The 25,962-nt window shown below is 40.1% G+C and overlaps 1 long non-coding RNA gene across 2 annotated transcripts; it reads left to right on the forward strand.

The window, feature by feature from the left end:
- Positions 1-658: 658 nt before the first annotated feature.
- Positions 659-20,638, forward strand: LOC143690759 (uncharacterized). Of its 2 annotated transcripts, XR_013179172.1 has the most exons (4): positions 659-1,026; positions 1,169-1,286; positions 18,179-18,352; positions 20,578-20,638. It is a non-coding gene; the product is annotated as an uncharacterized LOC143690759 (long non-coding RNA). The 2 variants fall into 2 exon arrangements; XR_013179171.1 differs by lacking the exon at positions 20,578-20,638 and having other exon boundaries at positions 18,179-18,426.
- The last annotated feature ends 5,324 nt before the right edge of the window (positions 20,639-25,962 follow it).

Genomic DNA, 25,962 nt, shown 5'->3' on the forward strand with positions numbered 1-25,962 from the left:
CTTCCTCTGAGCCTCATTGCAGTTACTGTGTTAGGTTAAAAAAATGTAAGATATATTTGCTACCTCTGTAGTCAATGCTCTCTACCCATGTGTCTCTTACATTTCACTTCACATGGTCTTGGTCACACCTACTGTTGGTTTGAACTGTGTCCCCCAAAATATATATTGAAGTCTTAATCTCAGTTCCTCAGAATAAGAATTTATTCAGAAATAGGGTCGCTTCAGACATAATTGGTTAAGTCAAAATGAGGTTTTGGTAGGTACCTAAACCAATATGACTCCTGTACTTAAAGAAGGGAAAAGGGGACACAGCCAGAAGAGAAGAGAAAGCCATGTGATGACAGAGGCAGAGAATGCCATGGATTTTTGGCCACTGCCAAAAGCCAGGCAAGGCATAGAGCACATTTTTCCCTAGAGACTTCAAAGAGAGTGTGGCCCTGCCACCACCTGATTTTGGACTTCTAGCCTCCAGAACTGTGAGACAATAATTTCTGTTGTTTTAAGCCACCCAGTTTGTGGTATTTTGTTATGGCAGCTGTAGGAACAAGATACCATTCTCTTTGCCTTTGACCATTGCTCTGGAACAATGGCCTTTGTGATGATCTGCTCTTCATGAGCTCTAAGCAACTCTGAGCAGCACAAGCCAGTGGTGCCTCAGCCTGTGCCATTCAGAAGCTAAGAGTTCCAGGACAGCAACACCAGAGCATTAGAAAGTGTGTGGGGTGGGGAGGACTTCTATGCACTAGGGCCCCTCTTTGCACACAGCCTAGAGAACTGCACAGGTTACAAGATCATGAAGCTGGCCCTGCATTCCCTTTGTCTCCTTCCCAATGGATGCTGAGTCATAGGGTGCTGTATTTCCCATGAGGTGTCCATACAGGTAGAGCCTTAAGTGTGGGGGAATCAATACCCTATGGGCAAACTAAGAGGAGACAATAGGAGACAAGAGTCAGTGGGTGAATTCCATCCCCTACCTGGGACAGGCTGCCCTGAGACACATTTACAGCCTCTGTGAAGATGGCCCAGGTAAGTAAGCAATAGATAGTTTGTTGGTAAAGCATCCTTGTCTTGGCCCTCCACCCGTTCTTGCCTCATTCCTTTTTTTCTCTCTCATGCTTCCCTGGGTTTAAAATCCCTACTAAAACATCTATATTAACTTTGACTTCAGGGAGTGTTTTCTAGGAGCACAGGCTATGACACTCATCTGTTACTTACTACCTATCCGGCCTTAGAGTGCTTTGGAGTGAAACCAAGATGGAAATCCAGAGATCAGTTCCAGGGACCAGGTAATGGGCAACAGATTGAGCCTGGGTCCTGGCTTTTGGTTCAGAAGGGAGAATCATGAGTGCACCATAGAGTGCATGGGTTGATTCCGTGGGGCTTGTCACACGATGGTGCTTGGCGTTTTTTTTATTTTCTTACTTGATGTAAAATGTTCACTTTATCATTATTGCTGATTAAATAGACAAAGGGAATGCAGGGCCAGCTTCATGATCTTGTAACCTGTGCAGTTCTCTAGGCTGTGTGCAAAGAGGGGCCCTAGTGCATAGAAGTCCTCCCCCCCACACACACTTTCTAATGCTCTGGTGTTGCTGTCCTGGAACTCTTAGCTTCTGAATGGCACAGGCTGAGGCACCACTGGCTTGTGCTGCTCAGAGTTGCTTAGAGCTCATGAAGAGCAGATCATCATATTGCTGATTAAATAGAGCACATAAATTTTATTTCCCAATATATAATGCATTATCCATGTCCTTTTCCTTTTTTATCAGAGCTTGAGAGCTTAAAGATTATGAAGTGTTGACCTTGGCAACATCCATTGAATATCTGCAACTCCAGCAGGCCTTACACTTAGGCTTTCTATTACTTGAGAAAATACATGAACTTTGATTTTCCTTAAGTTTTGTGGGGTCAGGTTTTCTAGCACTTGTAACTGAATGAATCCTAATTGTTGCACAGAATCTGTGGCGATATTTTGCTACTAGTTGGTGAATTTAAAAGTAATAAAATGCTCCTTTAAAAATATTTTCTAATTCTAATTATTCAAATAGGCTAAAAGGTTTTTTTAAGATATTTTATTAGAGAAGTTGTAGATTTACAGAAAAATCATGCCTAAAATACAGAATTCCCATTTATTGTCCTATTATTAACACCTTGCATTAATGTGGTATATTTGTTACAATTGTTGAAAGAAAATTTTTATAATCGTACTATTAACTATAGTCCATGATTTACATTAGGTTCACTGTTGTGTAATCCTATGGTATTTTGTTTGTTTTTAATTTTTATTGTAGTAACATATATACAACCTAAAAATTCTCCCTTTTAACCACATTTGAATATATATCTCAGGGCAGTTAATTATATTCGAAATGTGCTATTCTCACCAGTATCCATTACCAAACCATTTCCATCAACCCATATAAAGATCCTGTATAATTTAAACATCAACTAACCATTACCTATCCCTACCCTGGCCCATGGTAACCTATATTCTATTTTCTGACTCTATGAATTTTCTTATTCTGATTGAATCTTCACCTTATAATGATTTCATATCAGTAAGATCATACAATGTTTGTCCTTTTGTGTGTGACTTATTTCACTTAATATGATATCTTCAAGGCACATCCATGTGATCATGTGTATCAGACCCTTGTTCCTCTTCACAGCTGCATAATATTCCGCTGAATGTATATACCACTTTTTATTTACCATTCATTGGTTGATGGACACTTGGGTTGCTTGCATCTTTTGGCAATTGTGAATAATGCCAATTAAAAAGCTTGATTGAGTAGATATTCTAGTTACACGTTTTAGAGAGATTCTTTTAGTGTATATGTTGTTAGAAATTGAGGGCTTGTCCTTTCTCCTGACCCACCCATTCACCTCCCATAACTCCTCCACAGCCTGGGGTCTCATGCTGTGTATATTGTGAATTCTTGTGAAACAGCACTGAATTTTGTAGGGAGATTTAAAATGGCTCTGTGCCTGGCCTTGTTAGTTAAGGATCTAAGAATTAGGGCAACAGTGGTGGTAACAGCGACAAGAGGAGACGGGGCAGGACCCTGCAACAAACCTCAAACTCAACTTCTGAGAGCCATGAGGCTTGAAAGTCGAATGTCAGCTAGACACACTTTTTGATTGAATCCCAGGATAGCTTCTACTCATGGAACATGGAATTTGAGAAAAGAAACATAAAAAGCAAGAGAAACAAACAGGGGTATGATTAATGATCTTAACCCATGTTCTTCCAGGTGTGAACTGACTTAAAAACATGACCCTTTGAGGATATATTATCGGTTAAGATGTGGACTTATTTGAGCATAGGCTCTTTTAAGATGTTATTTGGGTGTGGCCCAATTAAATTAGGGTGGGCCTTACTCTGTGTTATTGGAGTCCTTTATAAGCAAAAGACAGATACAGACTTAGAGAAAGCCATGGATGGTGACCAAGGGCATCACCATGTGACAGAGGAAGAGAGGCAAGTCAAGGAACCCCAGCAAATGACAGAAGGCCAGCACCAGAGTGTTAAAAATCCTGGGAGAAAGCGTGTCCTTGCTGGTGCATTGATTTGGGACTTCTATGCTTCAAAATTGTGAGACAATAAATGTTTGTTGTTTAAGCCAATGCATCATGTGGTATTTGTCATAGCAGCTCCAGAAAACAAAGACAAGTCATGGCAATGTTTGTGTTAGAATCACTCCGAGCCCCTATTCACAGTGCAGGCTACATCAGAGTTAAAGGAATCATTTCATCAGAATGTGTTAAGGGAAGTGAAACAGGACTAGAAGCTAATGATTCCACAATAGAACTATCAGACTAGGACCCACGGCAGCCAGGCAGTGGGGAAGCTTAAACATAGGCTGGGCATTTTCAGCAAAAAGCACCTTGGTCAAAACCTCAAATGATATTGTTGCTGCCATTCAACCTTTAGTTAATCCTAGAATTTTAAAGCTGGAAGATCACTAGAATCTAGATCATAGAGTTTTTAATTTTGCTAAGGGCTTGGCTAAGATGCCTTAGAGGTTGCTGCCTTGCCCGGGTGACCAAATGGGGTCACTGGGGGTGGGGGAGGAAGCAGGTCCTCTCATCACCTCACTTGAAGTAGTTCTGTTTTCATTACTTCAGGACTGAGCTTCTGTGGGAGATTTCACTTGGAGGCTGAGGATTCTGCTGCTAAAAATAGCTTGAAAGCCCTAGAGTAACCTCCCTTCTTATCCTTTTCCATCACCCTATTTTTCTGTGTATGTTTCTGTTTCTTCTGCATCTAATGAGCTTTCCTAAACATACATCAAGGTATCTCACCCAGCTCTTAGAGAAGAGGCCAAGAATTTTCTTCCTTTCAGAGTTTATCAAAGGTGAAAAGAGTTATCCCACTCTCTCCTGTCTCAGAATGGTGAATATTCACAGGGTACTAGGAGTAATTTAGGTCAACTTCATACACATACTGCTAAATGAATGGAACTGTAAATTATGAGATCTGTTCAATGTACTTGAAAATTTACTTCACATGCTGAAATTGAATCTATCCAACACTATTCCTTCTGATTCTTACCTGAACTCATCTCATTCCAGGAAGAAAACCAGATCAAAGAACTGTGTATAGAAATGCCACATCCCACATTCCAAGCTTTTGGAATTATATCCAGGCTTATGCCTTCCTTCATAGACTCTGTATGCTATGTGATTAGACTCCTTGCTGTTTTTTAAAACACTCCCTGAGCTTTCCCACCTTTGTTCATTGGCTAATCATGTTTTCTCCATCTGGAAAAGGATTCATCCTTCAGCATCTACCTGCCCCAGCCTGGACCAATAGCCTGAAATGCTGTTTGCCACCTGGAGGCTCAGCAACACCAAGGTCCCAAGGCAGTGAGAGCCAGGCTTGGTGGTTCAATAGGAACCCCTCCCAACCAGCAGTGTTGGGCGCCTGCAAATAGTCAACTTCCCCTCTGCCTAGAGTCTCATATACTCCAGAGAAGGACACAGCCCCTTGGGTTCCCCTATCCCTTCGGCGGAAGTGTAAGGTTTATTGCTAATACTTAGTTCCTGCTATTAATTTTCCTTTATACCCTAATTTTTTGGGGGTGGGGTGGGGCATGGACAGGCACCAGGAATTGAACCTGGATCTCCAGCATGGCAGGTGAGAATTCTGGCTGCTGAGCCACTGTTGCATTGCCCTTTATACCCTAATTTTGACAACAACAACAATAAAACTATTGCCGAACAATCCTACCTTGTTGGCCCTGGGGAATAACCACCATAAACTTTCATTAAAGACCTGCCCATCTCAAGGCCATTGTGGCATCTGAATTCTAAAGAATGCCTTAATTAAGACAGCTCATTTTATCAATGTTTGTACAATAAATGAATGAATAGGAGAGACCTCAATCACAGCCAAAATTACACCCTTTTTCACAGGGGATTCTTCTGGCTCTTGGCCTTCCAATTGGCTCCAGCCACTACTTTTGTGCCTCAGGCTGATGGCCCAAAATGAATAGACTAACTAGACAATGGATAAAAAGGTGTTAAACCATTTACCTCCACAACACATTTGGCTTTCTGTAATTGCTCTGGCAATGTCAGTGCCCTAGCAATTGCAGCCAATACTTGCATGCTTGTTCTCCAGGCTGCTTAGACCAATTTGCAGGACATTCTTGTTAGGTGTTTCAGGTTGGCGAATGGCAAGCTCCAGAGAACTTTCCTAATCTCTCCCTAAGAAATCATCCATACTATTCCCCTAATGTCCTAAATCTCTGTTAATCTCAGGTCTCCCAGATCATCTGCCAACATCTGGATTTTTTCCCTTTATGGCTCTGTATTTCCCTTAATCTTACTTAATTTCCCAATCCTGCTCAGTCCCCGAAACCTCTGCACTGAGCCCTATTGAACTCCTGATCTGTCATTATTTGAGTCACAACTGCTTCCATGAAAGTTTTCCTCACCTTCTTGCTCCAATTGAAACATGGCTATTTCCAGAGGACACTGCTTCCCCTACAGCCCACTAAGTGGTGGGTTTTTTTATTTTTATGTTTATTTTTAGTCCCACACCCCATGTATTAGTGGATCCAGTGTAACACAAGTGCCTTTATGTCTCCTGTTTCAACCATTGTTTCTCTGCCCTCAAAACAAAAACAAAAATCTCCAAAAGACAGAAAACAACCCAGTTCCTTCAAAGGATTATGTCATATACTATTCTTATTTTTTGCAGCCATTCACCCACTTCTGGCCTGTTTGCTTATTCATTAACAATCTTGACCTCTTGCTCACAGTCCTTCTCTCCTCTGTGGTCTGCTTCTTGGAAACCTCAACATTCACATAGACAATCTATACTGGACTCTCAGATCCCTGAGCTCCTTTCACTCCACCCCTCACTCCCTTCCCAGCCTCACACCTGATGATCATATTCTGTCTTGTCAAAACACAAATTTCATTAGCTATAAAATATAGATTTCCAACATCCCGTTTGCTGACCTCAACCTCTTATCTTTTTTGTTCACCTGCCTTACGGTTCCCAGTGCAGTACTTCTTCACTCTTCTCGGATCTCTAATCAACTGCTCACTAACTTTCTGTTGCCTGACCAATCCTCCCTTCCGTCCTACCTAGCTTAGGTTCCATAGCCTATTATTGCTGCTCCCTTACATAGGTTCTCAACCCCTTTGAAACCCATCTCCCCTGCCATACCCATTAGGCAAAACCTCACTTTTTGTTAAATCCAACCTTCCACCTACTCCACACCTACATTAAGCAGCTGAATGTAGCTGGAGAAAAAAAACACAGCCATGCTTAGGGGTCTTACTTTAGTGTTATTAGTTATGACCACAGATTTCAATGCCTCATGCCTCATGACCCTACTACATTTTGCTGGCCAAGTGACCCCTCCTTTCTCTTGATGCTGATTTTGCTTCTAATCTCATTAGGAAATTCAGAAGCTCACAAGAGAAAATTTCATCTGACCACCAAATCCACTTGCATCCTCTGTTCATATGTATTCTTATTCCTTCCTGTTACAATGGATAATAATAAGAAGAAAATAACTAACATATATTGAGTGCTTACTATCCCAAACATTCTTATTTCAAGTGTTTTTCGTGCATTAACTCACATAATCCTCATAGCAACTCTCTGTGACAGACACAGTTATCTTTTCTATTTCACAAATGAGGAAACTGAGGCATGGGAAATTTAAATTACTTGGATGAACTATGTGTGCTTTCTTCTAAGAGGCCTGTCCTGTCATTGTTCCATAAGTCTATGTACTCTCACCTTCCCAGGGACTATGCTTCTGCAATTTTCCCTTCTCATTTCAGCATCATTTTTTCTTCTCTGATAGATTTTTTCCATTAATATATAAACTTGTTGAAATATCTTTCTTCTTAAGCAAAAATATTCCCTTGATCCCACATCTCTGTCCAGTTATTAATCAATTTCTCTACCTCCTTTTATAGCTAAGGTCCTTAAGGAAGAGAACACTTCTAATTTGAATCCACTCCAGTCAGAGTTTCATACTCATGACTTGAGTGAAGCACTCATCAAAGCTACCAGCAACCCCCAAATTACTTAGTCCTGTCTTCCTTAATTCTCATTATCATTTAACACAGCAACCATTTCCTTCAAAAACTTACACCTTTGGGAGATTACTTACTCTTGGTTCCCCTCCTACTTCACTGGCTGCTCCTTCTTAGAACCTTTTTAGGTCCCTTCCATCTACCAGACCTAGAAATGCTTGCAGGCCTTAGGGTTTCCCTTCTTTTCTTTCCGCTCTTACACTCTAAGTGATCTCTACCATTCCCGTAAAGGTAAGTACCATCTATACACTTAAAACTCCAAAATCTATTTCTCCAGCAAAGAACTCTCCAGAACTTCATAATCTTAAATCTAAATATTTATTCAAACTTTTGCTTGGATGTTGAACAGGCATCTCAAATTTAATGTACCTAAAACTGAATTATGATCCCCAACCCCCTCATATTCCCCATTTCAGTCAATGATACCTTCCCTTATTTAGGTACTCAGGTCTAAATCCTTGGCATCAGACTTCATTCTTTCCTTTTCTCATGCCCAACCTCTCCATCCTCAAAAGCCAACTGGTCAGCAAACACTGTCACCTCTACCATCAGCATCTACCACCTTTTCCTTTAACAATCTAGTCCAAGCTGTCAATCAGGTGAAACAGCTACCTAATTGGTCTCTCTGATTTTATTCTTGGCTCTCCACACCCTATTACCATTTGTTCTATGGCAGCAGCCAAAACATTTCATTAAAAAATGTATGGTAGATCAAAGCTCTCCTTTATCTGAGATTTTGCAGTGGTTTCCAACCACACTGATTTCCTCCTAAATCCCTACATTACCTACATAACCATATAATCTGAACCTTGGTTATCTTTCCCACCTCAGCTCCTTCCTCTCCTCCCCTTCTCTGCTCCATACCAGCCATACTAGCCTCTTTGTTATTCACCAAAGACATCCAAAGGTGCTGCTTCTTCAGGGCTTTGCACTTGCAAAAGGAAATCTTCTGTGCAGGATGTTCCCACTACCCTCCATACTTGCATGGTTTACTCTATTACCTTTTCTCTGCTCAAATGTCAGCACTTTAGAGAAGCTGTCTGACCACTCAATCTAAAACAGTTCCTTTTCACTTTCTACCAATTTACCCTCCTTTGTTTGGGTCTAGAGCACATGTCACTACTTATTTGATTGGATGCTTCCTATCTGCCTTCCTCAGAATATAAGCTCCTCAAGGTCATGGAATATGTGTTTTACCACTGTGTTCTCAGTCTTAGAATAGTTCCTGGTACATACTAGGTTTTCAATAACAGATGATTGAAATGAGTGAAAGAGCAAGCTCATTCAACCCCTCTTAATATACTAGATTTCACTTCCAGCTCCGAAGGTGTTACACCAATGCCTGGGCTATTATCTTCTCCGAGATGGGCAAGTCTTTCTACCTTCAACTCCAGCTGTGTTGAAGATTCATTCCATGTCTTACTGTTTGTCCCTTAGCTGTCCCCTTAAGTACCTGGAACTTTGCTCACTGGCAACCTCACCAGTATAACAATGGCCAAAAGAGGTTAAAACTTGATGTCAGAGTAATTCTAGATGGACTCAGATCTACTGATCAATGCTGAGCTCACATTGGCACACTAGGAGTGTGTATCATTGACCCTCCTCCCATCTGCCTCATGGAGTTTCCTGAAAACTATCTACATAGCTATTCATTTGGGTGTCAAGACCCTCACTTGGGTTCTTGTCTCACTTGAAAAATCTGCTTCTACATCTATTTTGAGGCCCAGGAGAGGGCCCATTTCTAGCTCTAGATCTTCACTTTGAGGCTTTGTCAGTAAACTGTATCTTGTCCTCCACCAGGGGACGCATAATACTACACCTGGGCTTCTCTCTCCCCGTGACCTGTTAGTTACATACATTCCCTTGCAGCTCTCCAAGGTGTAGCACCTCTGCAGAGAGTTGTCATGAAATTCTTAAAACCATACCTTGTACATAGTAAACAACTCGATGAACATTAGTTAAATTGAAGTAAGTATAAGTGTATCATTTGTCCATGGCTATAGGGAAAAATAAACAAAGCAAACATTAAACAACATTGTATTTTTTCATGATTCTGTGGGTTGACCAGGCAGTTTTGCTTCATGTGACGTCTATTGGAGTACTGGGACAACTGGAAGGTCCAAATAGCCTCACTAATGGCTGCAGTTGGTGCTGACCATTATTTGGGAGGTCAGCTGGCCTCTTTGGCCAAAGAGACCTTGTTTCTCATCCACAAGAGCATCCCCATATGTCTGCTTGGACCTCCTCACAGCAAACTAGCCGACTTAGAAGCCTTTGCTAGCTTCACCTCCTGATGTTCCCTTGGCCAAAGTGAATCAGATGGCTAAGCCCAGATTACTGGGAGGCACAGTTCACTGGGCCCCAAAGTAGCAGTCTATGAAAAATGGCATACCTCTAATCCCCAAGGGAATGTCTTTGCTTATCTAATATGTGCCACATTCCAGGTCACTCTGCAAAGCAGTTATAAAGTTAGCAGACATGGATCATATGTCAGAACATAACTTGAACCCAACCACGGCCCTGATGATATGCTATTAATAGCATCATGTAGGTGGAGTACATAGCCTTTAGGCGTTTTAAGCTAGTAACCATAATCTTATATATTCATATGATTGTCATGTAAGAAGCATAAAAATCTCCAGTAGTTACCCTCACTAGTTCTTATGCCCATGAAAGACAAGTCAAGGATGCACTTACACTCCTATTTTACAGATAGAGGACTATGCCTCTGCTTGGGATTATCTATATAATACTATTGGGCAAAGAAGGGTTTTAATCTTTTCTAGACTATCTCAGTATACGGACTCTATAGTGACAATTTTGTTGATAATAGTCATAGAGTTAATTTGGAGGGGAAAAAATGAAAATCCATCAACTAGGAAGAACATTTTGGAATTAAAAACATATAATCTAATATGAGCTGGAGTCACCCAGCAGGATGGCAAGTAGATGGAGAGTCATTTCAGCTAATGTGTTCTCTCTGAGAGTTGAAGCCAGGTCCAGGAATGAATCAAGTGCTTCTTAGCCCAATAACGCTGGGGGTTTTATTTCACAAGGGGTAAGGGCACATCCACAGAAATGAAAGAAAGGCTCTTTTCCCATTGTGAAAGTGGATTATGCTATCTCCCCGAGAGAATTAGTGCTTGCCTTGGCTGTATGTGCTTACTTCTCAGACTACTGAGCAATCAGGCTTCAGTCTTGCCAGTCAGAAGGCAGCTGTAGAACTGTAGTTGCAGATGTAGAATTGGTAACTCTCTGTCTGTTCCAATTACTTCCTCTTTCTCTCCCCTTTCCTAGTGCAGAAAATCTGAAAAGACAAGAGAATCAAGTGCATCAAACCTAAGATCTAGGAGGGAGCAGTAGGCTTTCTTCCTTGGGGAAAGAATAGAATTTCCTGAGGGGGTAGTTGAATGCACCAGGCTGAGAGACTTGAAAAAAAGGGCTATAGAAAATGGAAATATGTTGAAGTGAGATAGAGACCAAGGTATCCTCTCCTCTCAAAATCTACAGTCTTTGACTAAGTTACAACCTCTGCTTGGAGATCTGGCTGGCTTCAGTCAAGAACTGTAAATGTCCTGCACTGTGCTCTGACCTGGGTGGGGAGGGTGGAGTGGAGGGGGAGGCCATGCAGGGCTGCACCAGGAAACACTGATAAAACCAGAGGCGCTCGCCAGCATGCTTACCTTTGTGTTGCTTGCGTAACTTGAGGGACAAGAAAACAAAACCAAAACCAACATATTTTTCTTCCAGAAGACATTATGGGGTAGTGGGGCTATACTCAGTCCATGCAAATTTAGTAAAGAGATGTCCCTCTGTGCACACACTGGCCAAGCAGAGTCGGTCTCCCCATTGTCCCACTCAGTGGAGCAGCTGGCCTAACTCCCCACCTTCGGGCTCTTTCCAGTAAATCGGCAACTAATCTGTTTAGAGACAGCAAACGAGGTGCTCTGTCCTTTCTAGGTTACGTAATGATCATAATTGCTTTTTTTTGAGCTCTTCTTAGATGCCAGACACTAAGCTAAGTGCTTTACATTTATCACCTCATTTTATCCTCCCAACAAGCGCATTTTTTGGGTGGGTGGGTGGAGTATGTGCAGGTTCTGGGAATCGAACCCAAGTCTCCCACATGGGAGGCAAGAATTCTACCACTGAGCTATCCTTGCACTGCCCAAGCACATTTTTAATATCAGTTACTCCTTGGCAGTTGAGGATTCTAAGTCTTGGACATTAAACATCCCAGGACAAACAGCTAGTAACCAGTGGGGTCCTTCCTTGTGAGGTCTCTTCCACCTCGAAAGCTCTAGTCTTATGTTTCATAGCTGGTCCCTTTGACCAAACTGGTGCCAGGGGGATTTGTTTTCTTCCCTTCTGTTATTTTATTTTTATTTCATTTCTCCAATTCTCTTCAGACTGCCTGCAGATTTAAGTCAGGGCAAACTTCTAGGAAGTGATAGATCCAAACGTTAAACCTACGACTGCCTTCAAAGCCTGGGCTGTTCCCAGGGTTCATCATGGCCTTCGCTCTTTCCCCTCCGGCCACCTCAGCCTTCCTGTGCTCCTGCCAGATACTAGTGGCTGCACATCTGGTGTGGCCCGACAGAAGCAGAGCCGAGAGGACCGTCCCCTTCTGCTTGCCCACACACAAGGATCTAACCTGCTCTCCCCCATCCTCTACAGCTGCAGCTGCGTTTTCTTACCTGCCGCCTGCTTGAACTTCCTTCTGTGAGAGTCCTCCTGTTAGCTGGGCACCCAGGGCACCTTGACTCCCATTGACATCATAGGTGAACAAGTTCTACGTTTCTGATTTTCTCTTCATTCTGACTTGGAACTTGCTGTGACAGATCCTAAGTAAAATTGCTGCTCCTATATTGCCATCAGTAAGGAAGTAGTCATTGAACCATTTTGTTTCCTGGCCTCTAACTTTCACTCTCAAGAATCCCCTATCCCTCATGCCTGAATTTCCCTCCATGGGGAGCCTGTGTAGGTTCTTCAAGTCCCAGTCACTGCCTTTCCAATTGAGTAAAACACCCTAGAAGCAGGTCCTACTTGTACATATATGTCTATTTGAATATTGTGTGCAGTTTTGTACTCATAAGCTTTACCAAATTATTGACTGTGTAAACTCATGTCATTGTGAATGAATAGGTCATGTAGACACAACATTGGTAGAAATAATAAAATGTCTCAATAATTTCTTCCCATTAAGAAAATACAATGCTGAGTCTGTCTTTCCCTCTTCTTGCCCAGCACTCCACACTGAAAGTAAGAACTCGGGGGTGGGTGGGAGGGCTCCAAATAAAAGTCTTCTCATCTTGAGGATGTGCAGTTACAGGTATCCTGGGCTGGGTGACTCCAGCCTTCTGTGGTCTACTCTGGGGTAGTGCAGAGACCTTTCCTGCACATGCACCCAGTACTATCACTGCTCATGAAGTTGAAAAGATTCTGGGGAAGGAAACTCCTTGTATTTCTTTAAAACCTCAGACATCTCTATTTCTATGTGCTTCCAAATTCAGAAAACAAAAAACAGAACAACAACAAAAAAGAAACAAAAAGCATAGCTTTAAAGAAAAATCCAGTTGAGATTATTTATGTGTAACTGTCAATAATTTAATGCAATGCAACTTTTGTACAAATGCCCATTTAAAATGGAAATTAGGGAGGAAATGCAGGATGGTAGGAGGAAGCACTCATTCCTCAGGTTGGAAGGGGTTTTGTTGGGTTTGCAAATCCTCTAAGATATGGGGGAGCCCCTCAGAGTCCTTGATTTTGGTTGAGGAGAACTGGGGCAGACTTCCCTGTGCCCTTGAAAGCCTTGAGAGCAAGGTTGACAGATAAGCTAATAAAAATATAGATGTTCAGTTAAATTTAGATTTCAGATAAACAATGAATCATTCTTTAGTGGACATATGTCCCATTAAGTGTTTTGAGACATCTTATACTAAAAAGAAATTTGCTTATCTGAAATTCAAATTTACCTGGGCATCCTGTGTTTAATCTGGAAACCCTACTTGGAAGGTTATATTTGTTTTTTCCTCAGCGTATAAAAATCAAGAGATGCAGGATAAGAAGTGAGGTGAATAAGAAAGTGGTGCAGAAAAAATGGAAACCTCCTTTTGGATAGCTGATAGCAAGGATATTGATGTAAAAGTTACATTACAAAAAAGACACTGGACTTTTTTATCATAAAATAATACCAGAAGTACAATAAATGGTTATTAAAAACAGTTACATTTACAGAGGATATTTCCTTAATTCTTTGTCTCCTTCCCTCTTCCTTCTGGCCTCTTTGTTCTCTCTCTCTCTTTCTTCCTTTCCTTGCTTTCCTTTACTGAATGGATATTTACTGGTGATCAACTCTTTGAAAGCAAAATTGCAAAATCTTTGTACTTTCACTCTTATTCTAATTGCATCTTTAAGATTCACTGATAAATGATAACACATAAACTTTTAAAATTTCAATAGAAACTTACAATCTTAGAAAAGATGATTACTTTCATCATCAAAAAACCTCTTGGGACCTGAGGAAGATGGGGCTGGAAATAAGTGGCCAATTTATTGACATGCCAGCCTTGAGGGAGCTGCAAGCTTCCTGTTTCTGCAGAAAATCTGATTGGCATCACCGACCAGGAAAGAGAAGATGCAATTGCTTTAAAAGTGAAAAATTAAAAATGAGCTATGCTGGGTCTAAACCTCTCTTTGAAAACACCTTAACAAAGACAAAGGGCAACAACTTTGGTTCATAGATGAAACATGACCCCAAAAACAGAGAAAGGCAGGTTGTTTCTAAATTAACCCTGATATCAATATTACCTTTGGAAATAGTTTCTAATGAACTCCCTATCATTGCTACCAATGAGAGAAATAGTATGTGATGTAGAAGGGAAATCCTTACTCTGCTTATATTTTCCTATTTTTCTAAATCTTTGTCCAGAAACAGGCCAGGTAATTTCTGATTTCCAGGGCTTCCCCATGGGAAACTGAGAATCAACCCAGTTGGGTTGATTCAATGAATAGTCTATAAATATCTGACTCAGCATATATCATGCATCTTTATCAACTAAAATCTCTGAATCCCCAAACTATTTTGTGTCACGCATTAGTGACACCCTCCTCTGTATTTCTGTGTGCTAGGCACTCACTTTCTTATTTTCCATGGAATTTGTGTTTGCTGATTCTCCCGTTAGTGCTTATCCAAACAAATGCCAGTTGTGCTTCCCAGGCTCGTGTTTCTGGCCCTTCTCATTCTGTCAGGGAGCTGTCACTGTAGGCAGTCTCTAATTCACAGCCTGTCTCTTCCCGCTGTTGCTGGCTTGATCCGCCTAAGCTTTGTACTTGAACCCATCACTCAGCATGAGAGCAAGTTCCTGAAAAGGAGAACGTTGCCACTTTTTGTCCCTTTCTTCAAATGGAAATTAGGTCTGTTGTGAAATCATTGGTTGACATATAATTTTCTATTGCTGTGATCTGGTAGACAATTGTAATGAAAAGAAAGCTCTTGAATACAATGGCACCCAAGCTGAAATTCTCCTATTATTTCCCAAAAAAGAAGGACAAAAAGCAAAAGGTATCAGAAAATATTGGGAACAAATGGAAGATTTTCATTAGTGTTGGGTGGCCAACTCAGCACTGCTGGAATTGCAATGGCTATACTTTAGCTCCAGGCTCAGGCAATAATATTAAATTCTTCCCTTTTGGCCCACTTTCCAGGCCAGGGTGACTGCCCACTACATGTATTGTGTTCAATTTCTCTTCAAATCATCTGCCTGCGATTTTATTCCAATTTATAATGCTTATTGGTCCAGAGATACATTGTGAGACCACAGGGAGACACTGAAAGTGAATGTGGCTGAATGACAGGTCATTTGCAAGCTCCAGCTAGGAGCTTAGTAGTCGTCGCAAGAAATTTTAATTCTTTGCACATGCCTTTGGGGATTCAGATGTAGCCAGTACTTTCAACTGATGAAATGCCTACTTATTTCATGAGTTGATCACATTTACCAAAGAATCAGTGTGCATCTTAAGAATCAGAATGTCAGCACTGAAAGAAACTTTAAGGATCATTTAATCTAATCGCTTATTTTTAGATTAAGAAACTAAAGCCCAGGGAAAAATAAACAGGTAAAAGTTATACACCTCCCTTTTTTGTTTTAATTAAGAGTTTTTATCATTATGCCCCATCTGCCTCTCATGGCAGGTTTTGTGTTTTATACTTTTGGTCTTCCCCACAAAAGCCATCACAGAAGATGGCAATACATGTATTGGGGGCACATAAAAACTTAGAGGTTAAATAATAAGAATAGCGGCTATTTGTTGAATATCAGGTATGAGGAGAGATTTCTATAAACAACTGTAATCCTAGCAAGAATTCCACAATGTCTGTACCAAACGCATTTTACAGATGGAGAAACTGAGACTGAGAGAGCTGAAGCAAATGGTCAAAAGCCACACAAGTAATAAATCAGATAGATGGAATTTTGACTCGGTTTTTAAAGCCTCAAAAGCACATGCTTTGTCTATAATATCATTCCAACTTTCAAGCGCTATAGGTTTTAAAGTTGTGGTTAAAATTCTTAGAGCTTCAATAGCAGCAACCTGTTTTAATTTGTGTCTCTCTACTAATGATTATTAGATATGGGTTCTAATACTAGCTTGAGAGATTTAAAGACTCACAGCTTGTAAATAGCTTTCAATAAATTGTATCAAAAAATAAAAAAAATAATCTTTACAAGTCCTGAGAGCTGAAGCATTATGAGTCTTAGAAGATATCCTTTCATCTATACTTGATTGTGTGGGTTTTAATTCTCTATCACTAGAGTTTTAATTCTCATATCACTAGAATATGGAATCCAGAACTAAATAATTTTTAATTAAAGAATTATGGAATTCTCTCGTGAATAACTCAAGGGTCTTAAAGTCTTACTGGTATCTCTCTTAGGGGCACCTTGGCAAAAAAAGAATGACTTTCCAACATTAAAATTCAAGACTATAGTACTAGTGAGGAAAAAGGAGTTCTTGGGACAAGGGCCTGGGTCATCTAGTGTGGTAGGCAGAATAATGCAACCTACCTCACCCTACAAGATGCCCATGTACTAATCCCTGGAGCTTGTAAACATGTTAGGTTACAGGGCAAAGGGTAATTAAGTTTGCAATTGGAGTTAGGGTTGTTAATCAAATTACCCCGAGATGGGGAGATTATTCTGGATTATCTGGTTGGGCCCAGAGTTGTCACAAAAGTCCATATAAATAGAAGATGGAGACAGAAGAGAGAGAGTGTCTGAAAAGGATATGTGATGATGGATGCAAGGTTGGAGTGATATATTGTGAGGACTCAATCCAGTTACATGCTTTGAAGATGCAGGAAGGAACCCTAAACCAAGGAATGTGAGCAGCCTCTTGAATCTAGAAAAGACAAGGAAACAGATTCTCCCCTAGAGCCCTCAGAAAAGTACAGTCCTATTACATCTTGATATTAGAATTTTTTTACCTCTAGAACTGTAAAATAATAAATCTGTCATGTTAAGCCACTAAAGTTATGGTACTTAGTTACCGAAGTCATAAAAACCTAGTCCATCCAATCTCCCTACTTATAAAACTGGCAGTAATTGTGAAAACAGGCTATATTTGTAGGATATTGGTTTGACTGACAGAGATCAAAATGGCAGTTTCTTCAATGAGATAGATGTTTATTTCTCTCACATTAAAGTCCAAACTAATAGGTGGTCCTGGAGGTAGAACACTTTACTCCATGAGACCCTTCAGAGAACTGGGCTCCTCCTATCTTGTTGCTGTGACGTTGCATTAGAGAATTGCTCCCATCAGCATGAGGGAAGATGGTTCACAATTATTAGCCTGTACTCTAAAGGGTGAATTGTACTTCTTATGAGGGCATGAAGGAGAGGGAGAAGCCAAGCAGGGAAATAGGAGACAACCCCACCTCTGGAAGTTAGGAATCAGAGATCAGTTCCCAGCATTCTTGGAATTATCCCTGCCTAATCCCTGTGGATCAGGCTGATGAAATGCATTGCAAATAACTGGGAGATTTGTGGGATCACTGCCACTATCGTGGAAGATGTAACTATCCACAGGACCCCATATTGTCCCTATTAATGTTTAAGCTGGAGAGCTATCAATTTAGCATCAGAGGATGCTAAATTGCAGCCAAGACCTGGAAGAATTTATATTATACAGCCAGTTCTTCAGAATCCCAGCCAGATCTCTGCACAATGGATAATGGAAACTCTGAAATCAAGATCTCCATTCTAGATCCTTTAATACTGTATCCACTTTGAAATCCCAGGGTCATGACCATACATTTTGAAGACCCACTTTAGTGGTGGGGCTACTTGGCAAAGATGGTGATTATGCCCTGGCTCAGGCTGCAGCAAACTTGTCTTGCAGGACTTGCCAACCCCATTTTTAATCTCCTAGCCCCAGTGGATGGAGCTGCCAAATGTCAGAGAGGCAGACATTCCACTGATAAGAGGAAGTCTTTACCCGGAAGCCCCAACTGCCAAGAACTGAATGTTTAGGTTAGATTGAATGAGAAAAATAATTGCCTGTCAAGACATTTAATTGCATTTGAGAAACCTGTGTCCGTCTTTCTTTTTGACAGGTGTCCTCAGATTTTTCCTAGATCCAGAATTCTCAGCTGCTGCTGGTTTCAGTCTGTGTGAACTATGGACAAGCTGTCACTGCCCATCAGATTTTTGTGGTGCCTGGGGACTGTCCTAAGTTTGAGGAAAGCTGGCAATGGAAGAAGGAACATCTGAATAAGGAGTGAAATGAGGTTCTTGAGTGGGTCAATTTTTGTGTATTCATATACCTCATTGTTCCCCATAAAAAGGAGATTTCAGGTGGCTCTTAAAACTATATGTATAACAAATTTTTAAAAAGAAATTAGATGACAGGAAAATAAGGGGAGAAAAAAATAGTGGAACACTGATTGGATGCAGTTTCCTTTTAGCCAAGTCAAATCAGGAAAATATACCCTAATATATGAATCCCAGTGTTCATGAGATCAAATTTAGCCAATTCCTCAGATGAAGTTTTTGTTTCTTGAAACATACCTCTCCTGAGGGTCCTTCAGAGCTGATACTCTATAATGTGGAGAGGTTCCTCACTAGTCTCCTGAAATACGACACCTGCATGGGGCCAGGAAATCTGGAACCCTAAGAATCAGTACAATGAAGCAGGGCCTACTCTGTCCCTCTGCCAATAACCTGATAGGCCTAAAGTAGACAGACAAAAGTCCAGTGGATTTGAATATGCCAGCCTATTTCCAAAGGGGAGGAGGCATGGAAAAAGCTTCACCAAGGGGTTTTCCTCTGGGCCTCTGAGGGATTTGGGGAAGGTACCAAAATATCTTCCAGGGGAACCATAAAGTACATTTCTCTGCTTAGAAAAGAAACATCTACTTGAAAGGCATATAAATATGCCACATGAGTGGTAAAGGGACAAGGGACGTTGCCCAATCTGAGCCTACTAGGGATTGGGACATGTGCCCTCTCTAGGGCACACTGATAAGGAGAGATATGCTTATCCAGTCCTGACAAAGTTCTGGGCCTTATTTTCTTAGGGGAAGCCGAAATCACAGGGTTACTTGGGGGGTAGGGAGGGAGTTGTGTGAGGCATTCCTGAGCCCCTGGACAACTCTAGATTTCCAGTTCTTGAGGAAGTAAAGGGCATGTTGGTCAATATGTGGATTGGAGTTAAATACACCTGGACTCCAGCATTCCCACTGATCCAGTGGTACCAGTGGTATGACACCAAGCAAGTTACTTCACCTTTCTAACCCTGGACTCCTTGTGAAAACAAGCTACATATTCACTAGTATCTGGCTGCAACTGACAGAAAATTCATTTAACCTGGGTTTAAACAGAAAGGGTTTATTCAGCTTATACCACTAGAAAGAATTCCAGGAGTCCTCAGCCCAGGGCTTGTAGGATGGCTCAGCATCATCATCAAGCACTCAGGCTTTTTCTAAGTCTCTTTCTACCTTTCTATCCAAAGGATATAAATCCTCTGGATTTATATCTCTCATTCTCATGGCTGCAAGCCTACTGCTACCCATCCACACTTTGCATCTCCATTCCAGGTGGGAAGAAGACAGAGAAGACAAAAGCTTTCCATTTGTGAGGTTTTGTTGTTTTCTCCAGGTACAGAAGAAACTTCAGCCTGTATCCCATTAGTCATAACTATGTGATTTGGTCATCCTTAGCTGCAAGAAAGTATGGGGAAATTGTCATTTTTATTCCTTACCTTTAAAATAAAGGCAAGGGAAAGGAGGCTATACATGACATTTGGAAAGCCATTTTGTACGGTCTGCCCAAAGCCAGTAATAGCATTTATGTCAAAGAGTTTTTGAGAAGATTAAATGCATTTAAAGCATTTAGCCCAGCACCTGAAACATAGAAAGTAAACAATGAATGTTAGATTAATTCATGCCACCCCAAACATGGTCTTAGCTGCCTGGACTTTAGGGATTTGGAAACCAAATATTCCAGATTTTCTGGGTTGCTACAATTTAAACTGTTCATTGTTTGTGTATATATAAGTTAAGAACTCTGACTGTTGGCTCAGAAAATATTATCACCATACTGAGAAGTGGTTCTAGTGACAGGAGTTAAAGTACAATTTAATTGATATTGTTTTCAGGGAATTAACCTGTACCTGGAAAATGGAAGAAATAGATTCATGAGGTGTTTCTATACAGAAAAGCAATAGCATAATAAACCATATTCTGAATAAACAGAGAATCTAAATCTCATGGGGAATACTGGGTCTTTAGGAAAGACCAGGGTGTTTCTTCTTCATATGTGAAAACCATAAAGACAGAAAAAATGATTTCCTTAAGGAACTTAAGAGCTCTGGCTTCTGACCCCTCCTCCTCTGCCCAAGGTGATTGAATATAATAAGCCCCAAGGTTTGCATAAGGAGCAGTCACTTAGAACTCAGCCCCTGAGGAAATGAAGTGATGCCCACAATTACTCACTCACACCCTTGATCTTCCAGCAGTTCCCTCTGGAGTCTAGTGGAAGTACATGAGCTCTGCCTTTCCTAGAGGAAACTATACACACACCAGTCTGTGGTTGGGAAGCAAGAAGAAATAGGGATAGTTCAAGTTTGTATCACCCACCTGCAAAGAAACCAGCTGAAAAGTGGATCTTTGTGGAATGTGAGCTTCAAATGGGAGGATATACACCCCTGAGGATTGCATCAAGATGCAATGTTCTGGGAAACTCTGTATGAAGGTGAAGTCACTGTTAAATCGGGGCCTTCATCTATTTCTTTATTGCTTAAATAGTGTTTTTGCTCACTCCCAGAGGAATCCCAGGTCCAGCCTCCTAATTCTGGAAAGTGGAGGGAAAGCCTATGTATAATGCACATACATCAATTAAAGAACAAACCCACAAGATAATTGAGGGGTATTTGATTATTTGAGCCAGCCAATCATCAGAGAGCCAAAGTCTTCATCAAAGTGGGAGTGTCTTTTCCAAATGGTCCACAACCTAGAAGCTGCTCTCTTTCTGTCAGAAACTGGAGTGTCCCAAGCCATTGAAATTGTCAAAAGTATGTAAAGAGAGGACAGAAAGCAGGAAATTACTTCCTGGTAATAAGCAATTGTGGCTTTCATATTAGAAAGAATATACAGGGTTAAAGCAAATCTTAAATTACGGAATTGTATAGGCTCTACACTGCAAATTTAGGAATAGAAATAAACATCTGCCCTTTCTCAGGTTGTTCAAGCCAGCTTAGCCTACCTGGGCATTAGAACCTGCATGCCTCAAAGGGTGGGGTTGGGTTTGGAAAATGTCAATTTAAAAACATCACTGCTCTCTTTACTCTTTCTCTTGATAATATGGAGAAATGTCATTTCCATTCCCAACTGCATGAATATGATGCCAATAGTGTTGAGAAAAATTTGAGGTTTTTTTCTAGATATATATTCCTTAAATATTGAAAAGATAATTATATCTCAAACTTGGGGCTTTCTGACCTTTGGAGGTGGTGCTAGATTGGACTGAGATATTTTAGGTATATTGCAAAGAAATCATGTATGTATTGTGAGTATAAAGTATATAAATGCCTGGTTGTGTTTCAAACCCAAGCACAAGTTTCCTTCTTCTTCCATTATTCTGGAGTATCTCTGTCTCTTCACTCCTTCATGAATGCTATTATTGAAGGAAGTATGCATGTTCAAAAAGCTTTTTGAATTTGTTAACAAATTTATTTCTGATTATGTGCAGTCCAGACAAACTATAAGTGGAATGGATATAGAAAGTTGTAGCAAGTGAATTTTGTTTGCTATAGTCATTGTTGACTCCAAGCCCTGAATATATAAGGGAAGTGGTAGAAAATTTAAGAAAGTGAATTTTGTTTGTTGAAGTCATTGTTGACTATAGGCCCTGAATAAATATGGAATGTTGTAAAAAAAAAAAGTTTATAAAAGTGAATTCTGTGGGCATAGCCCAAATATCCCTAAAGATTGTGAGAAGCATCAAAGGAGAAGGAGGAATTATAATCAAGAAGTTGGAATTTAACAAATAAGTATGACTACTGAATCATTATATTGATATCTCACTTTGGTCTCCAGTATCTTGGAGCAACTGGAAGGAAAAACCTGAAATTTTGGAACTGTAACCCATACCAAACTTTGAAACCTGTTCTATAAGTGCTTGATAAAATGTACTTTGAATTGTATTGCTTTTTTGTATATGTGTTATATTTCACAATAAAAAAGGCAAAAAAGTGAATTCTGTCTGTCATAGTCAATACTAATTAAAACTTTAATAAACCTGTTTATCTTATGTTGGCCTTATCATCCTTTATTTCAGAATACAAGTCTTCTAAATTTCAAAGAAAAACTATTACAAAGAATTTGTTCTTTCACCTTGTAAAAATGAACTGCTAAAATAGTTTAACATATTGCATAGGAAATGCTTGGGAAGTACTACAGTGGTTAAAAGGGATTTTCTATCCTGTTGCTAGCTAAATTTGTGTATAAAATGCTATTCATATATTTAGAGATTGTATAAAAGTTTCTAAAAATTTAGCAATATTTTTACAGTCCATGTTTTATCCTGATACTAATCTGTATGACGTTGGATAATGGTATGGCATTTTAGACATGGTTTTAATTATTGTTAGAAAAAAGCTACAGGTTATGGAAGCAGTCTTTACTAATTTGCTAAGCTGTTGGAATGCAATATACTAGAAATGGAATGGTATTTTAAAAGGGAATTTAGTAGGTTGCAGGTTTATAGTTCTAAGGCCATAAATATGCTTAAACTAAGGCATCCAGAGAAAGATACCTTAGTTCAAGGAAGGCTGATGTGGGAAGGCATGTGGCTGATATCCACCGGACCTTGTTCCTGGTTCTGTGGCTTCCAGATTCTTATGCCAGTGGTCTCCTCACTAATGGTCTGTGGGGCTTCACTTAGCTCCTCTGGGACACAAGTCTGGGTTCTGGCTTGCCTAGCATCTCCTGGAAAGGTACAGGGTGACATCAACTGGGCTCTGTCCTTGTCTAGGCATCTGTTCTCTCCATCAGCATGCCAAGCATCTCCAAATATCCCTGTCTCTGTCAGCTCTGAAGCAACTGTTCTCCAAGAGTCTGCATCTGAGGTTTCTCCCAAATGTTTCCCCTTTTAAAGGACTCTGGGAAACTAATCAAGACCCACCTTAAATGCATGGAGTCACATCTCCATCTAATCAAGAGGCCATCTGTTCTAGTCTGCTAGCTGCTGGAATGCAGTATACCAGAAATGGAATGGCTTTTAAAGAGGGGAATTTAATAAGTTGCTAGTTTACAGTTCTAAGGCCAAGAAAATGCCCCAATCACAACAAGTCTATAGAAATGTCCAATCAAAGGCATCCAGGGAAAGATAAATTGGTTGAAGAAGGCTGATGAAGTTCAGGGTTTCTTTCTCAAGTGAGAAGGCACATGGCGAACAAAGAGTTTTTCTCACATCAGGAAAGGCACATGGTGAACATGGTAAGGGTTCCTCTCTCATTTTGAAGGGCACATGGCAAACATGGCATCATCTGCTAGCTTCTTCTCCTGGCTCTCTGTTTCATGAAGCTCCCCAGGAGGCATTTTCCTTCTTCATCTCCAAAGGTCGCTTGCTGGTGGACTCTGCTTCTCGTGGCTATGTCATTCTGCTCTGCTCTCTCTGAATTGCCTTCATTCTCCAAAATGTTCCCTCTTTTATAGGACTCCAGAAACTTCTCAAGACCCACCCAAATGGGTGGAGACATGTCATCATCTAATCCAGTTTAACAACCACTCTTGATTAAATCACATCTCCAGGGAGATGATCTGATTACAGTTTCAAACATACAGTATTGAATAGGGATTATTCTACCTTTAGGAAATGGGATTTTGATTAAAATATGGCTTTTTAGGGTACATACATCCTTTCAAACCAGCACACCATCCCTACAATTGGAGGTGCCACATCTCCATGGAGATAGTCAAATCAAAGTTTCTACTCTACAATATTGAATCAAGATTAAAAGAAATGGCTTCCCTGACAAGATAGGATCATTATTAAAACATGGCTTTTCTGGGGGTACATAATAGTTTCAAACTGGCACAAAAATTTACTTGTCAGTCACCCTGCTTTGCTCTAACACTTCTTTAAAAGTGTATTTGGTTAGCTATAGGTCAGAGCTATATCTGCAACGAGGAGAAACTTAAAAGAGAGGCAGGACAAATATATAAATTATATTTTATCTGTTAACTAATATAACTCTGGTAAATGTGTAAAGATGAACCAGAACAAAACCTCTGCTATGGTTTGTCTATTTAAGACAACTGTCAAATGATTTTATTTCTAAAAGTAGCTTCATTTTAAAATGCCTGTAAGAAAATTAGGGCTTAGATTTTACAGCAGTCACATTTACTCGTGAGCTTCAGCTGTTATTTCTGAATTTTGAAATGCTTTGCTCTTTGTATATCTTGGTAGTTCCCTGGAACTTTACGTATCTGTGTGACACCTGGGACTCAGAGTTAGTTCTCCAGTTCTGAAAAGTCAGCATTACTCCATACAGCAACTATTAAAAAACTGAAAAAAAAAAAGGCCAAACTCCAACTAGAGATGTGACTAAACTGATTTACTAAGGTAAATCAAAATACAGGGTAAAAAATAAAACATTGTCTGTATTTTAAACTTTAACTTTTGTGTGAGACCTAAAGAAAAAATGTTCATTTTGCCCAAAATTTAAATTTTCTATAGCATGCTGCCTAATATGTCTTGTCAGTTTATTTAAACAACCTAATTCAGCTTTATTTGATATAGAACCTAACATAAGGAATAAAATATTATATTCTGTACAAGTTAATGTTATATCCTGATGCATTTCAGAGTATTTTGGGTGGAAAATAAAAAAGCATTTGCAAATACTTTGAGGGACTGGAGAAAAAGTGGAACTATTAAACTTCCCTACCTAGAGAATTCCTGACATTTTCTTAAGCAATAGGGGGTCCCGATTTAATAAGCCAAGACCTCAGTCTTAAGCCTTGCCCTTATGAAACTTATTTCTATAATGGCAAAGCTGCCCTACTTATAATCAATGTCTAAAAATCACCCTCAGAAAACCTCTTTTATTACTCAAATGTGATCTCTCATTCTCTCTCTCTCTCTCTCCCTCCTAAATCCTGACTTCTCCCCTACATGGAACATGACTTTCAAGAGCATTAGTCTCCCATGGCTTTCAGGGATAAGCCTGCCATTGTGGGATTGGTTGACCAAGAACGGGAAGAGATAAAGAGTTTCAATGGCTAAAAGGTTTCAAATTAAGTCAAAGGGTCATTCTGAAGGTTATTCTCATGCAGGTTTCAGCCAAATATTGCAAACTGACACAGGATGACAAGCCCCAACCAACAGTATTCCTGAAAACCCTAAAAAAGTATCCTGGGCTCTATAAATTCTATTTATTAAATTTGTTTTTCAGAGAGTTAAAGCCTCCAGATTGTTTCAATGCTGGATAAGCTCTGAAACCCAAAAATACAGGACTCTCCAAAAACCACAACCAGTTTCATCCCTCTGCCCCATAATGACAATATCCCTTTTCTCAGCCATGAAGAAGTCAAAAAAAATCTTCATTCAAATAGCCCTCAAAATTGAAAAGAAAAAAAAAAGGCAAATAAGAGGGAAGAATTTTATGGGAGTAGTTAGGATTTAAAGAATGATTATAATAACTGAATTATTATACAAATATTCCTTTTTACTTTCTGCTATATTAGATAGAAGGAAATACTTAAACTCTGAACTGTAATCTAGCTGCCTTCATCTCTAATAAATGATTGTATAGCCTTTATCTTGCATCCTTGTAATTGTAAAAACCTTGTGACTAACCTTCACTTGTACCCATTTATCTCGTTTTTTGACTTGA

The sequence above is a fragment of the Tamandua tetradactyla genome, chromosome 7 (assembly GCF_023851605.1).
Source record: "Tamandua tetradactyla isolate mTamTet1 chromosome 7, mTamTet1.pri, whole genome shotgun sequence".
In the NCBI taxonomy this organism is placed as follows: domain Eukaryota; kingdom Metazoa; phylum Chordata; class Mammalia; order Pilosa; family Myrmecophagidae; genus Tamandua; species Tamandua tetradactyla.